The following is a 13,482-nucleotide window of genomic DNA, read 5'->3' on the forward strand; positions in this document are numbered from 1 at the left end:
CATGTACATGCACACATGCAGTGAGGGTTCATCCTCTAAATACTATCTGTAACACCCCACTCCAAAATCTGCTTACGGCCCAGCTCCTTACATGGAACAGGCCCGCATATGCATAGCACCTCTCTTACACTTTTTTCCTCGCTTCGTGTATGTTCACGCTCGTTATTGACACACTTTTAGTGCCATTTGAATAGTATTTTCATACATATTTTTATACTAACCCACCACTTGGTACCTGAAATAACCCCATATTCGCATGTGTCTTGTATTTTGGATCATATTGCAAAATGATAGAAAATACAAGGCAAATTGGATGATTTCCACAAAGCCCACCTAGCAGTACAAGCCCAAAGGAATCGAGCCCAGTTGAGGAAGCGCATGGATCACCTAATGGGCTTTCATAGCCTAACTCATAGTTCTTAGGTGTCCACATTCAATGAATTTCCGCTATGGAGACTTAAGCATAAAAAAATTGCAGTTTCGGAAACTTATCTACAAGATCAAGTCAAACCTAGAAATATTCGCGCAGCCCAAAATAGCTTCATCTTCCGGTGTAGATTCCAAGATGTAAATGACCGCTAATGAAGAAAGTTAGACTATCAAAGTTGTGGCCATCGCTGAGAGCTTCAATTTGAACACATGGAAAGCCTAATTTGGATTATGGAGCTAGGAGATATGGCCCCTAAAATACTTACTACGCAGAGAAGTCCGAAATCAGATAGATTATCTTCCGACGCAATTTTGGGGACCTTAACTTCGCTTCCAGGGAAAGAAATGAATACAAAAGTTGGATATATTTTCGTGCAATTTTGGGGACCTTAACTTCTTTTCCCTATTTGGAGTCTGGACGTGGGACATATGACATCGGGTAGGAAGGGTAGCATAAAAGGAAATTTTGGGCATGTCAGAGTTTATGGAAATCAAGTTTGCTTAGCTTCCAAGCAAGGAACTTGTGCAAGGAAAGGTGGAGCATGCCCCAAGGCTCCCAAGGGTATAAAAATATCCCCCTAGGCACAAAGTACATGTGCCTCCTATGATCCTGTCACTTTGGCTAAGCAAAAATTATGGAGAAGACACACTACTACCGCCATGTAACCTGCTGGTGCAGCAACGGTCTGGAACTTGAGGCCAAAGGATGTGTGACATAATGCCCCAAAGACCACAAGATCAAGATGATCAACATCTCCGGATCAATTTAAGAAAAGCTACTATTATCATTAAGATTTTTGCTCAACCTCAGAAGAAAACAACAGAATATTTTTGGATATTAATAAGTCCCATGAAGTCTACATTCCAACGAATCAATAAGTAAAGCAATAGAAAAGCCCAGTGTGGCTCATCGGAAAGCATCGCTTCTAGAAATGGAGCGTCGATACACTGTCGAGCCGAAACCACTTCATTGATACCATGATCAGGATGAATATCCTTACAATACAATGGTGCCTTGCTTCTCAGTAGCGACCAGAAGATGCTGCTGGAAGCTGAACAACAGGAGACTCGCCGTGCTACCGAAGATGATTGAAATGAAATTACGATTAAAGAGAGAGAAAACAAAAGCTTGTGGTGGCGCTTGCCCTTTGGCTGGGGATGGGCCGTGTGCTGACCCTACCTGTCCTATTCGGGCTCAGGGCTAGTACCTGATGAGGAGGTCTCCATTCCATGAGTGAGGGGCTTCCTTCCCGTTCGGGGAACTCAGGCGAAAATGTCTCAAGCAGTTGCTTGCAGTGATGATGAAAGGCTCTTCCCACTTGCTCTCAAATTTGCCCAAGGTGTCAAAATTCCTCTGATGACATAGGACCTAATTTCCTTCGGCGAACGCACGGTTTCGCTTCTTCTTGTTGCACCAAGCCCTCATCCCTGCCTGGTACTTCTCGAGGTTGGCCACAACTTGGATTCGCGTTTCCTTCAGCAATTCCTTTGCGACAGCCTCCTCTCCCTCCTCAGCTTGGTGCCTGACATGGAGGAAGCTATGTGAGGCATTTCCAGGGTCATGGCCTACTGTTGGCACGTTCGCATGCCCCGTGGGATTGTGGGTAGTATACTAAGGCAAAGCAGACCTTCATGCCCAAGTCTTCGCAGTAGTTTTAGAACCTTTCTGAATTGAATTGCTTTCCATTATCCACTATGAGCTCCTATGGCACCCTGAAATGGCAAATTATGTTCTTTTAGAAGAATTTGACAATGTTGGAGGACTTGATTGCGGTGCTAGGTTCCGTCTCCACCAACTTGAAGAAGTATTCCACAGTGACCATGGCAAAGCGAAAGCCCCCCAGAGTGGTGGGGAGTATCCCCATGATGTCGATGCCCTACCATGCGAGCAGCCAGATAGGAGCCAAGGGTTGAAGCAGCATTACGGGGAGGTGACTCATCTTGCTCATCCTTTGGCATGCGTCGCAACGCTTGACAATTTCCTAGGCATCACGCAACGCAGTGGGCTAGTAGAATCCTTATCGAAAGACCTTCCTGATGAGGGCCCTGGACGCCGAGTGTGCCCCGAAATGCCTGGCATGCATTTCTTCCAGCATCTATCACCCCTCTTCCCTTAGGATGCACTGCAAGAGGGGGGCAAACACCCCCGCCTTGTAGAGAGTTCCATCTACAAGCCGGTAGTTGCGGCACCGCTATTGCAGACGGTGCATCTTCATATGGTCTTGAGGGCTATATCGCTCTTCGAGGAACGCGATGATGGGCGAGCCCCAGTCTTCACTGAAGATGACTGCCACCTCATGTGAGGTTTCGGCGACACCGGGGGCAGTGGCGGGAATGGCGACGATGTGGAAAAAGACCTCCGACAGGAGTGGGGTCCCCTGGGTGGCTGCCTTGGCTAGCGCATCGACGGGCTCATTATTTGCCCTAGGGATGTGCATGGCAGTGAAGCCTTGGAACTTGTGCTCTAGGTTCCGGACCACCCAAAGATACTCCACCAATTCCAGCTCGCGAGCCTGATACTCCTTTTCCACTTGGAGCGCGAGAACCTGAGAATCACTCTTGACAAGGAGCCTCCATACTCCTAAGGCCGAGGGTTTCTGCAAGGCGAGGATGAGCGCTTCATACTCTGCGGTGTTGTTGATGCAAGGAAAGTCAAGATGGAGAGCATATCGGATTTCTTGTCCCATTGGGGACGATAGGATGGCCATGGCTCTTGATTCTTGAAGACGTCGCGTAGCGGGTACGACATTGGGACGGTGATTGGGTGGGTAGTGAAGTAGTGCTTGAGTTTGCGGGAGTCCATGACCATGGCATAGGCCATCTTCTCCAACTCGGAGTAGCGCAACTTTGCCCACGCTAGGGCCTCGGACACCTAGTAGACCAGGGCTTGTTCCTCCCTGCCATCCCGGAAGCGTTCCTCCACTAGGATAGTGCTCACCGCCTATGGGGGACATAACCCCCAGGTACCACTCGGATGGGCCTAGCCACCCTCCAAAGGGGGTGCCACAGCCCATGCGAGGGGGACTCAAGATAGGCATACGGATCAAGATGAAGGATCGAGATCAAAGAGATATAGTTACAGATAGGCATGTTTAAATATGTAAAGAGATGAATTGTACTGAGAGGTAGTAGATTTCCTTGTAACCAACTAGGTTTAGATCGAATCAGATCTATAACCCTACCCCCCTGACTATATAAGGGTAGCAGGGACCCCACTCAAAAACCCAAGCCATATTCGATACTCTATACGCTGAGAATACAACCCTGAGCACAGGACGTAGGGTATTACACCAATTTGGTGGCCCGAACCTGGTAAAGGCACCTGTGTCCTTGTATTCATCAATCTAGTTCTAGGTGCGGTGATCCCCTCTATACAATCTACCACCTTGGTGTACCCCGTGGTGGACTGCCTGACTATTCCCCCGACAGTTGATGCGCCAAGTAGGGGTTCGCCGTGATAGTTGGCAAGCTTGATGGATGCAGTCACAATCTTGAAGAGCTGCATCATCTTAGCCGCAATGGAAGCTGTAATTCCCTTCTGGGGACATTATGCTACCTCCGCCACTAGCGATTGTGCGGCCAACCACTCGATCCCCCTTTGGGGCCAGCTTCTCATTGGGGAGGTGCCCTGCATCCTCCCCAATCCCTCGGTCGAGAAGATCGAAACATCTGATCAAGCTACGACACTATTGTGGGTGACTCGGATCGGGCTAACACATCCAATCTGATTGGCAACCAGGCCCAGACTAGGAACCCACGAGTTCCGGTCGACGATCTGCTGTACCCTATATCAGAAAAGGATGGAGCCCCGTGGCTCTCTCTATTGATGATGTTGTCAAAGCTATGGATCGGATCGCATGTCAATTGGCCGAGTGCATAACCCTCTATGAGTCTACTCTCGGAGGGGTGCCGACTAGTTCCACCCCTCAGATCCGTTTCCCATGTGGCTGAGGAATGTCGCCACCACCTTCCTAGAGGCGAGGCGACGAGGAAAGCTATGGCGAGATTGAACTTCTTTGACTCGGTAATGACCAATCGGACGCGGACGAGCCACAGATCGCGACTATTATCAAGAGCCATCCGCCAGCCGGCGACTCCCTTCTTCCAATCTTGGAGGAAGGCATGGAGATGGACTACACTACCGACCTAGATCAGCTGTCGGAGGGATGCTCTCGGAAGGAATTTGCAACGAGTCTGGAGCCGGAGGCAGAAGATGAAGACCAGACAAAAACTTCCGTTGAATCTATTGACGACTCTGAAAGCTTCTCGGCCCCCAGTTTTGTTTACACTGTGGTCCCAACAACACCGGTCTCTGATGATGAACGAACCATGGAGTGGGAAATGGAGCAGGCCGAGGCACCAATCGAGCCGCTAGGGGACAGTAGATCCTCAACGCTGCTAGGAACACCAACGACGATGAAGACCATGTTGAGGCCCACCAAGATAGGAGGAGGAGGTCGTGAGGCAGCAAGCAATGCACCCTTTGCCCTCATAAACCTCAAGCAGGAGTTCACCATGGAATACGGTGGTCACAAGGTTTACATGACTCCGAAGAAGAACCTTATTGCTGCCAATAAAGAGCTCACCAAACTTCTCCACGACACTACGGGATTGGCTCAAGCGCAAGCGATGGTCCAAACCACCGCGACCCTGATAAACCGTACATACCCATCTGCGCCGGTTCGATAGAAGTGGAAGGGAACTTGCAAGATGCAATGCTTTGGCTCACGGAGAGACAAAGACCTCTGAGATCAGATCAACTGAGGATGTGACATGAGGCATACGATCAACCGCCACAATTCCCAACAAGATGATGAGGAGATCCGGCACAGGGAGGAGTATGACCGAGAGCACAGACCTCCCCGGTGGGGCGAACGTCGTGGCAAGACACCTGAACCTGAGTCAGAGAGCGGCTATGAGGAATCCAACTACTTGGACTACTTAGACTCCGCAAGTGATGGCGATACCTCCAGAGAAAGACCAATTATTTGTTCCCGTAAAGGTCGAGGAAGAGCTCCATCATACGATGGATTCCTCTCCCTCACCAACAGGCTTCACCAAGTCACATGGCCGCATGGTTTCAAGCTTTCTGACGTTGACAAATATGATAGGAAGTCAGACCCTGCCTAGTGGCTCCAGATCTACTCCACCGCTATCAAGGTGGCGGGAGGTAACACCGACGTAATGGCTAACTACCTGCCCATCATGCTCACCAAGGACTGACGCAATTGGCTGACAGGGCTCCCACGTGATGCCATCAACAACTGGGAGCAGCTCTACTTGTTGTTCACTGGAAACTACATCAGCACCTATGAAAGGCCTGAAAGCAAAAGTCTCCTAGGTCAGATTCGCCAGCGGAAGAACGAGACGCTACAAGGCTATATCCGTTGGTTCTATAAGACGAACTTGGTCCCCTTCATTGAGGACCATGATGTGATAAGCGCCTTCCAGAACGGTCATGCCAATGGCAAGCTAATCAATAACTGGACCAGGAAGCCGCCGAAGAATGTCAAGGAGATGTTTGCCATCACCAATAGCATGGCGATTGGAGAAGAGGAACAGAAGGAGCAACTCAATGAGTTCATGGCCTGATGGGAGTAGGAGAGCCGCTCTCGCCCAAGGGCTCACGAGGTGGAAATATGCATCGACCATCCTGAATCCTCCCTCAGGGGTGAACAGCCTGGCCAGAAGCAGAAGACGGCTGAAGTCGCCACCGCAGTGCAGCAAGGGCATGGACGTATCACTCGTAAGGAGTTCCAGAAGATGCTGGACATGCAATGCCAATACCACATGAACCAAAAGCACACGGTCCGAGAATGCTTCAGCCTCAAGAGGGCCTTCTTGGGAAAAGGCTATGGGAAACCACCTCGCAAGGATGACAAGGATAAAGAGCCGCATAAGGATCCTGATGCTGATGAAGACTTCTAGACGGCCGGCAGGACTGTCAACATGATCTACGGTAGGCCTGAGTAGTTCGAGTCCAAGAGGAAGCAAAAGGTCACCCAGAGGCATATTGTCTACGCTAACAAGCCAGCCACTCTAGAATACTTGCCGTGGTCTGAGGTTTCCATTACCTTTAGCAAAGCCAACAATCAAGGTGTGGTGGCCAAGCCAGGAAGATATCTTTTTGTGATCAACCCCATGATCCACAATGTGTGCCTTGGAAAGGTCCTCGTTGACGGAGGCAGTGGATTAAACATCTTCTTCGCCAACGGCCTCAAGGAGATTGGTCTCTGCGCTATGGATCTAAATCTAACATAGACGCCCTTCTTCAGCATCGTCCCAGGCAATCCAGTGGTCCCCCTGGGACAGATCATGCTACCAGTTACCTTCAGTATGATCGAAAAATATCGCATTAACTACCTGCGCATCATCATCACTGACTTCAACACTTCCTATCACGGCATACTCAGTAGATCAGCTCTGGCAAAGTTCATGGCAGTTCCATGCTACGTCTACATGATTATGAAGATGCTTTCTCCAAATGGAGTCATCATGGTCTTAGGCAACGTGCGCATAGTGTATGACTGCAAGAGGGAAAACCTCCAAATCGCAGCCACCTTGGAGCTCTCGGTGCGCATAGAGGAAGTTCTTGCTGCCTTTAAGAAGGTTGCATCGGAAGAGCTGGAGATCTCGACGAAGAAGCGTACAATGGAGGTGATCAAGGCGAAGCCATTGGCGATGAAGAAGGTGTCGCTCAGCCTTGAAGACCCGTCAAAGATGGGAACCATAGGGACCAACATGGACCCTAAATAGGAAAATGTGCTTGTCGAGTTTCTCCGGTCCAACTGGGATATCTTCACCTAGAAACCAACAAATATGCTAGGGGCGCTCCTTGAAGGATGAAGTGAAGGCTAAACCAATCAAGAAAAAAGCTTCATCATTTCATGCAGGACTGAAAGTTGGTGATTAGGGTAGAGATTACAAAGCTATTAGAGGCGGGTTTTATCAAATATGTGTATCACCCTAATTGGTTAGCTAATCCAATTCTTGTAAAGAGAAAGAATAAGGAATGGAGAATGTGTGTTGATTATACCGATCTCAACAACCACTGCCCTAAAGACCCCTTCACCCTCTTTTGAATAGATCAAGTCATAGATTCCACAGCAGGATGCGTCTTGGCCTATTTTCTCGATTGCTACTCAGGCTATCACAAGATAAGCCTAAAGGAAGAAAACTAGATCAAGACGTCATTCATTATGCCCTTTGGTGCATACTGCTACACGACTATGTCTTTTAGTCTCAAGAACGCTGGTCCAATATACCAGCGAGCGATCCAAGTGTGCCTAGACTTGTAGATTGGAAAAAACATCAAGGCTTATGTGGATGATGTGGTCATAAAGACTAGAGATGCTAATTCGCTAATTAGCAACCTAACTGAGATGTTCAACAACCTTAGCAGGTTCCGGTGGATGCTAAACCCAGAAAAATGCATTTTTGGCATCCTGTCCAGGAAACTATGCGGCTTCAGTGTCAGCCACCGCAACATCGAGGCTAATCCAAAGAAAGTCAGTGCGATTACTTAGTGAAGCATCCCCAAAGCTAGAAAGACGTCCAGAAGCTCACCGGATGCATGGCGGCGCTTACCCGGTTCATATCTAGGCTCGGTGTATGCGGACTACCCTTCTTCATACTCCTAAAACACCAGGACAACTTCACCTGGAATCAGGAGGCTTGGACATCATTCGAGGAGCTCAAGGCCTACCTTCAGAAGCCTCCAATCCCCATGGTACTAGTAGACAAGGAGATGCTCTACCTCTACATCTCTGCTACTACCCATTTAGTCGGCACGGTACTTGTGGTGGAGCGATCAGAAGAAGGACACACATACAACATCCAGCAACCTGTATACTTCATTAGCAAAGTCCTGATGGAATCCAAGGTCCACTACAATCAAGTGCAGAAGCTACTATATGCACTCCTGATCACCGCCAGAAAGCTGAAGCACTACTTCAAATCCCACAAGATTGTCGTAGTGTTAGGCTATCCCATAAGCGATATCTTATATAACAGACATGCCATGGGACGAATCGTGAAGTGGTCCATAGAGTTAGCTGCGCACAACATCACCTTCATCCCTTGTACCTTCATCAAGTCGTAGATCCTATCTAACTTTGTGGCCGAGTGGACGGAGATCTAGACACCATTCCCAAAGGAAGAACTCGAATACCGGTCCATGTATTTTGATAGATCACTCAAGATTGAGGGAGGTGGTGCTGGAATCTTGTGCATCTCCCCTAAAGGGGACATTGTCAAGTACGTCCTATAGATAATGTTTCCAGTATCTAACAATGCTGAAGAGTATGAATCGGCCCTCCATGGGCTACGCATCGCAATTTCACTTGGGATCAAGCGTCTTATTGTCAAAGGCAACTCGACATTCGTGATTAACCAAGTGAACAAGAACTGGTCAAGAACCAGTGAGAAGATGAATTCCTATTGCGGGGATATATGAAAGCTTGAAGGAAAGTTCTACAGAATAGAATTCCACCATGTCATCCATGACAACAACATGGCAGCTGACAGTCTAGCCAAGATGGGATCAGCCAGGTTGGCGGTGCCACCTGGGGTGTTCGTCCAGGACCTTATAAAGCCTTCAATCAAGAACTCCCAGGGGTCCACGACATCAACTTTGGCTCCCCCATGAGATGGCCTCAACGATCTCCTAATGCTCGAGCCTGAACTTCATTAAAGATGGAGTGCTTCCGCAGCCCGAGTCTAGCCTGAATCGAGAAACGTGAGCGCTCCATGAGCGGATCACTTGGTGGAGCAAGAACTATGTCCTCATTGGAGACAACCTTTACCGCCGGGGCGTACGATCTCCTAGGAAGAAGGATGACAGCTGCTCCAAGGGATCCACACGAGCATCTGTAGAAATCACATCACTGCCAGAACCATCGTTGGCAAAGACTTCCGATCTTGCTTTTACTAGCCCATGGCGGTAGCAGACACAGAGAACCTGGTTCACCAGTGCAAGGGATGTCAATTCTTCACCAAACAGATCCATGCACCGGCATAGAAGCTGCAAACCATCCCAATGTCATGGCCCTTCATGTGTTGGGGACTCGACATGATCGGTCCCTTCAAAAATGCATCCAGAAGATACGACAACATATTGGTCACCATTGACAAGTTCACCAAGTGGATAGTGGTTAAGCCAATCAAGACCCTAACAAGATCATAACTCACATGGGAACAAACTTTACTAGGTGGGAGTTCTAGGACTTCTGCGACGAACGGAACATCAAGGTCTGTCATGCTTCAGTCGCCTACCCGAGGGCCAACGGCCAAGTTGAGCAGGCCAACAGAGCAGTGTTGTAGGGAATCAAGTCTAGGATCTTCGATCAGTTGAAGAAGTACACGACCATATGGTTGCGGGAGCTACCTGTGATAATCTTGGGGCTGCGCACACAGCCGAGTAGAGCCATGGGCCAAATCGCATTCTTCCTGGTGTATGGGTTAGAGGTGGTACTACTGACTGATCTCATGTTCAGTGCATCTCAATTGGATATGTACAAAGAAGATGCAGCTTAGAAGGCGTGCATTGAGGACATTGACAGCATTGAGGAGGGTCGAGTGGCAGCGTGTATCCAAGCCACAAGGTACGCTTAAGGCCTGCGTAGCTATCACGACGAGAACATCCAGGTGAGAGGCTTTTGCATCAGAGAGCTGGTGCTCCGGTGCATCCAGAGCAAGAAATACATGCACAAGCTGGCGGCTCCATGGGAGGGGCCGTTCATCGTTAAGGAAGTCACTCAACCAAGCTCCTACAAGCTGATGAGGGAGGATGGCACAGACGTGCCAAACTCGTGGAACATCGAGCATCTAGGACACTTCTTCCCATAATAAGCTATGTATCTTCTATTTTTGCATTCATCAGATAATGAATAAAGTTCATATCATTTGGCAGTAAATATATTTGACCCTAGTTTTCACCCAAATTTCGATCCTCTTTTACCAAGCTCAAAACTTGGGGGCTGCACATTTTCGGTTTTACAATTTGTTTCTTGCATAAAGGCTCATCTTCTCCAACCCTAGAAACTCATTAAGTACTACGCGTGCACGAGAGTACGCCCTCTACGCTAGGAAACTAAGGCTAGTGGGACTACAGATCCCCGGATCAGATTAACTACTAGGGAAATTAAAGTCAAAGGGAACGAAAAAGTAAAGCTTTATTTATAATAACTTGTTTAGCTCGGACATCCCACCGAGGCAAAAGACATAAGTACATGAACTAAACACCCTACATTGTTTCTTGGCTACTGGCTCGTAGGACTTACATCGCCGTCTTTTCGAACGACGTCGTTGCTAGCAAGGGCAACGGGACTGGTTTCACCTCCCGCAGTAGCTTGTCAATCTCCCCTGGGTGGTTCCGAGGGTGTACCCACTGGCGAGCGGCTCCAAGGGGGCCGAGGGAAGAGAAACTTCAACACTGCGAGCACATGACTAGTGCTCGTGATGCTGATTGTCCGCAGGTAGGATTTAAATTGCCCAGGGGCAATGAGTAGACGCTCCAGCATGGTGGATGATCTGCGAATCAGCACCCCGAACGGATCGGAGGTCAATGACTACACGGGGAGCAGGTCGAGGACCTCTATAAGCAGCAGCACCGCCGCCTCAAGGTCGTTCGCCCTTTCGTGCTCCCACTGGCGGCGCTCCTCCAGATCTACAAATTGCACCAAGACGACGCCGTGACGTTCTGCTCAACGTCATTCATGCTGCAATCAAGACTCTATAGACAAATAAAACAAGTTGGACTGCGATATTATTACCTTCCAGATCCTTCTTGGCATTGTCCTCATTCTACCGAGTTTGCTAGACTTCGCCGCTAAGGTCCCACACCCTCCGCTAAAGCTCTTCCTACTCCTACCGAGCCCTCGCCTGCTCCTCCTCACAAGCTGCGAAGCAACAAGAGGGTGTTACAAAATGCCCAAATAGTAGAGGGTGGCTCTACAACAAGGCACTTGTCCAAAGACGTTCTAGGGGACTGAGTTGCTAGAATGTTGTGTCGTGCTTGTGCCCATGGCTCATCTTATTTATAGCCTCATGGGATAGGGCATTTTTGTGGATTAGACCCTTTTACCCCCCTAGTACGTGACCTACATAGCCGGTCCTGATAGAGTGCGATCCTAGGGGCAATGGGGTCAAAAAACCTTTCCTCTCCTCTCTCCAGGTACGGAGGTCTTCCATACCTAGGGCAAATGTGGCGGTTCCATGCGAGGGCTTTCCACTTTGAGTGTGGGCCTGGCCTTCCCTACATCTAGGGCTAACACCGGCGTCGCCCTTTTCTCTTTTGATGACGCATAAAGCTAAAGCTCTTTACCTGGAGGTCTTGTTTGGGGGCCAGGCTGGGCCCCCCCTTCGTCTGTCCCTCCCGAAAGGTTGACCGTTCTGAAGGAACCGGAGGCCTTCGGAGGGGTCCTGAAGGGCTTTTCCTAGGATTTTGCCCTCTTTACGACTATGCTTGCGGTCCCGTTCCCATCTCGTTTCGCCGGGGGTTCCGAGGGCTGGCCTCCAGCCCCCGAACCCTAGATTCAGAGGTCCCTTGAAGGTCTTAGGACCATCTCGTCCCCTCATTTCCGTGGCTTCCCGCCCTCCTCTTTCCAGCAGTTTGGGGGGCCGAGGAAGATAGGACGATCTTCCCACCTAGGGGAAAAGGGGCTTCCGAACCTTCGAAAGCATTCCGACGGGAATCATCCCTCCGACTCGCGATCTTGGGTCAATTCCCCAATAGGTTGCTTACCAATGTTTGGTGATAACGCGTGGGAGGGAAAAGGCGGAATCAATGCATAATGGTGAATTCTTTATCATTGTAAGGATGTGCTAGATGATTGGGTAGGTTACCTTTTGGCTAGAACTACAACTAGAAGAGGACAGGCTCGTGGAGCTTTGTATGTGTTACCTCATTCTTGTGGTAAACCCTATTGTATGCAATTCATGCTTCATGATAGGAGTTGTTCTGTTTATTTAGATAGAGAGCCTTTCTAGTCTGATGTCAATCCATAGATTGATAATCTTTGGATAGAATACTTTATGGGAAAAGTTACAACTGACCTATGCACTTATGGATCAAAAATTGGTGTTCTTAAGTGGCATCAACACCCATTTCAATCCCTATAGTATATTACTTGCTCCCAGTATATGTCCATAGCACGCTGCTTGAGATTTTTCATAGAAAAATAACCGCCATGACTTGATATTCATACTACCCTATAAAAGGGTAGGACCACTATTATCGTATCAGAGTTACTTGAGAGTCAACATATACTGATAGAATATCTGTTATGGGATTATAAGAAAGCCCAACACAGATAATAGTTGTGTTGGCATGGTTAATGTGCATCCTTGCCGGTCCTTGTTCTGGAGACCCTAGCTTTGTCTATTTCATCTGACAAGCTAGTGCAAATTCCCATTCGGTATATCCCAGTGGTTTATGACAAGACAGATGGACTAAGATGGATGATGAGTTATGCAGTAGTGGTATGTTCACATGGAAGCACATGGATTAGTTCATAATTGTATTTATTGCATGAAATTATATTTAGGAGCACATGGTACTTGTTTGCTCCAAACCTAATGGAACATCACTACTGCTCACTAGTTGTCAAATGGGCCGGTCATGAACTATCACTACTAGAGAATTCTTTACTTGTACTGGTTGGGAAAAACCCTTTGTATGGTATGTACCCCCAGGTACCACAAATAAGTTAGAAGATAGAGTCCAACCTAGACTTCCCATGTGCAGTTGTAATCCAATTACATATCACACATTGTAACTAACAAGGAGCATTCCATGTAACCTTACCCCTAGAGTATATAAGGTGGGGCAAGGGGCAGGGGTCCCTCGATCATGTGAACCTATAACCACAATAAAATACTTGAGCATAGGGTGCAATACAATCCACCCCAACAGGATGTAGGGTATTGCACTAAATATCTGGTGGTCTGAACCTTTCTAAATCTTGTGTCTTGTGTCCCTGCAATACCATCTTGCTCCAGGTCCAGCAATCCCCTCCAAACTATTTAGCACCATGGGTTGCCCCATGGTGGACT

Source organism: Setaria viridis, chromosome 7 (assembly GCF_005286985.2).
Source record: "Setaria viridis chromosome 7, Setaria_viridis_v4.0, whole genome shotgun sequence".
Taxonomy (NCBI): Eukaryota; Viridiplantae; Streptophyta; class Magnoliopsida; order Poales; family Poaceae; genus Setaria; species Setaria viridis.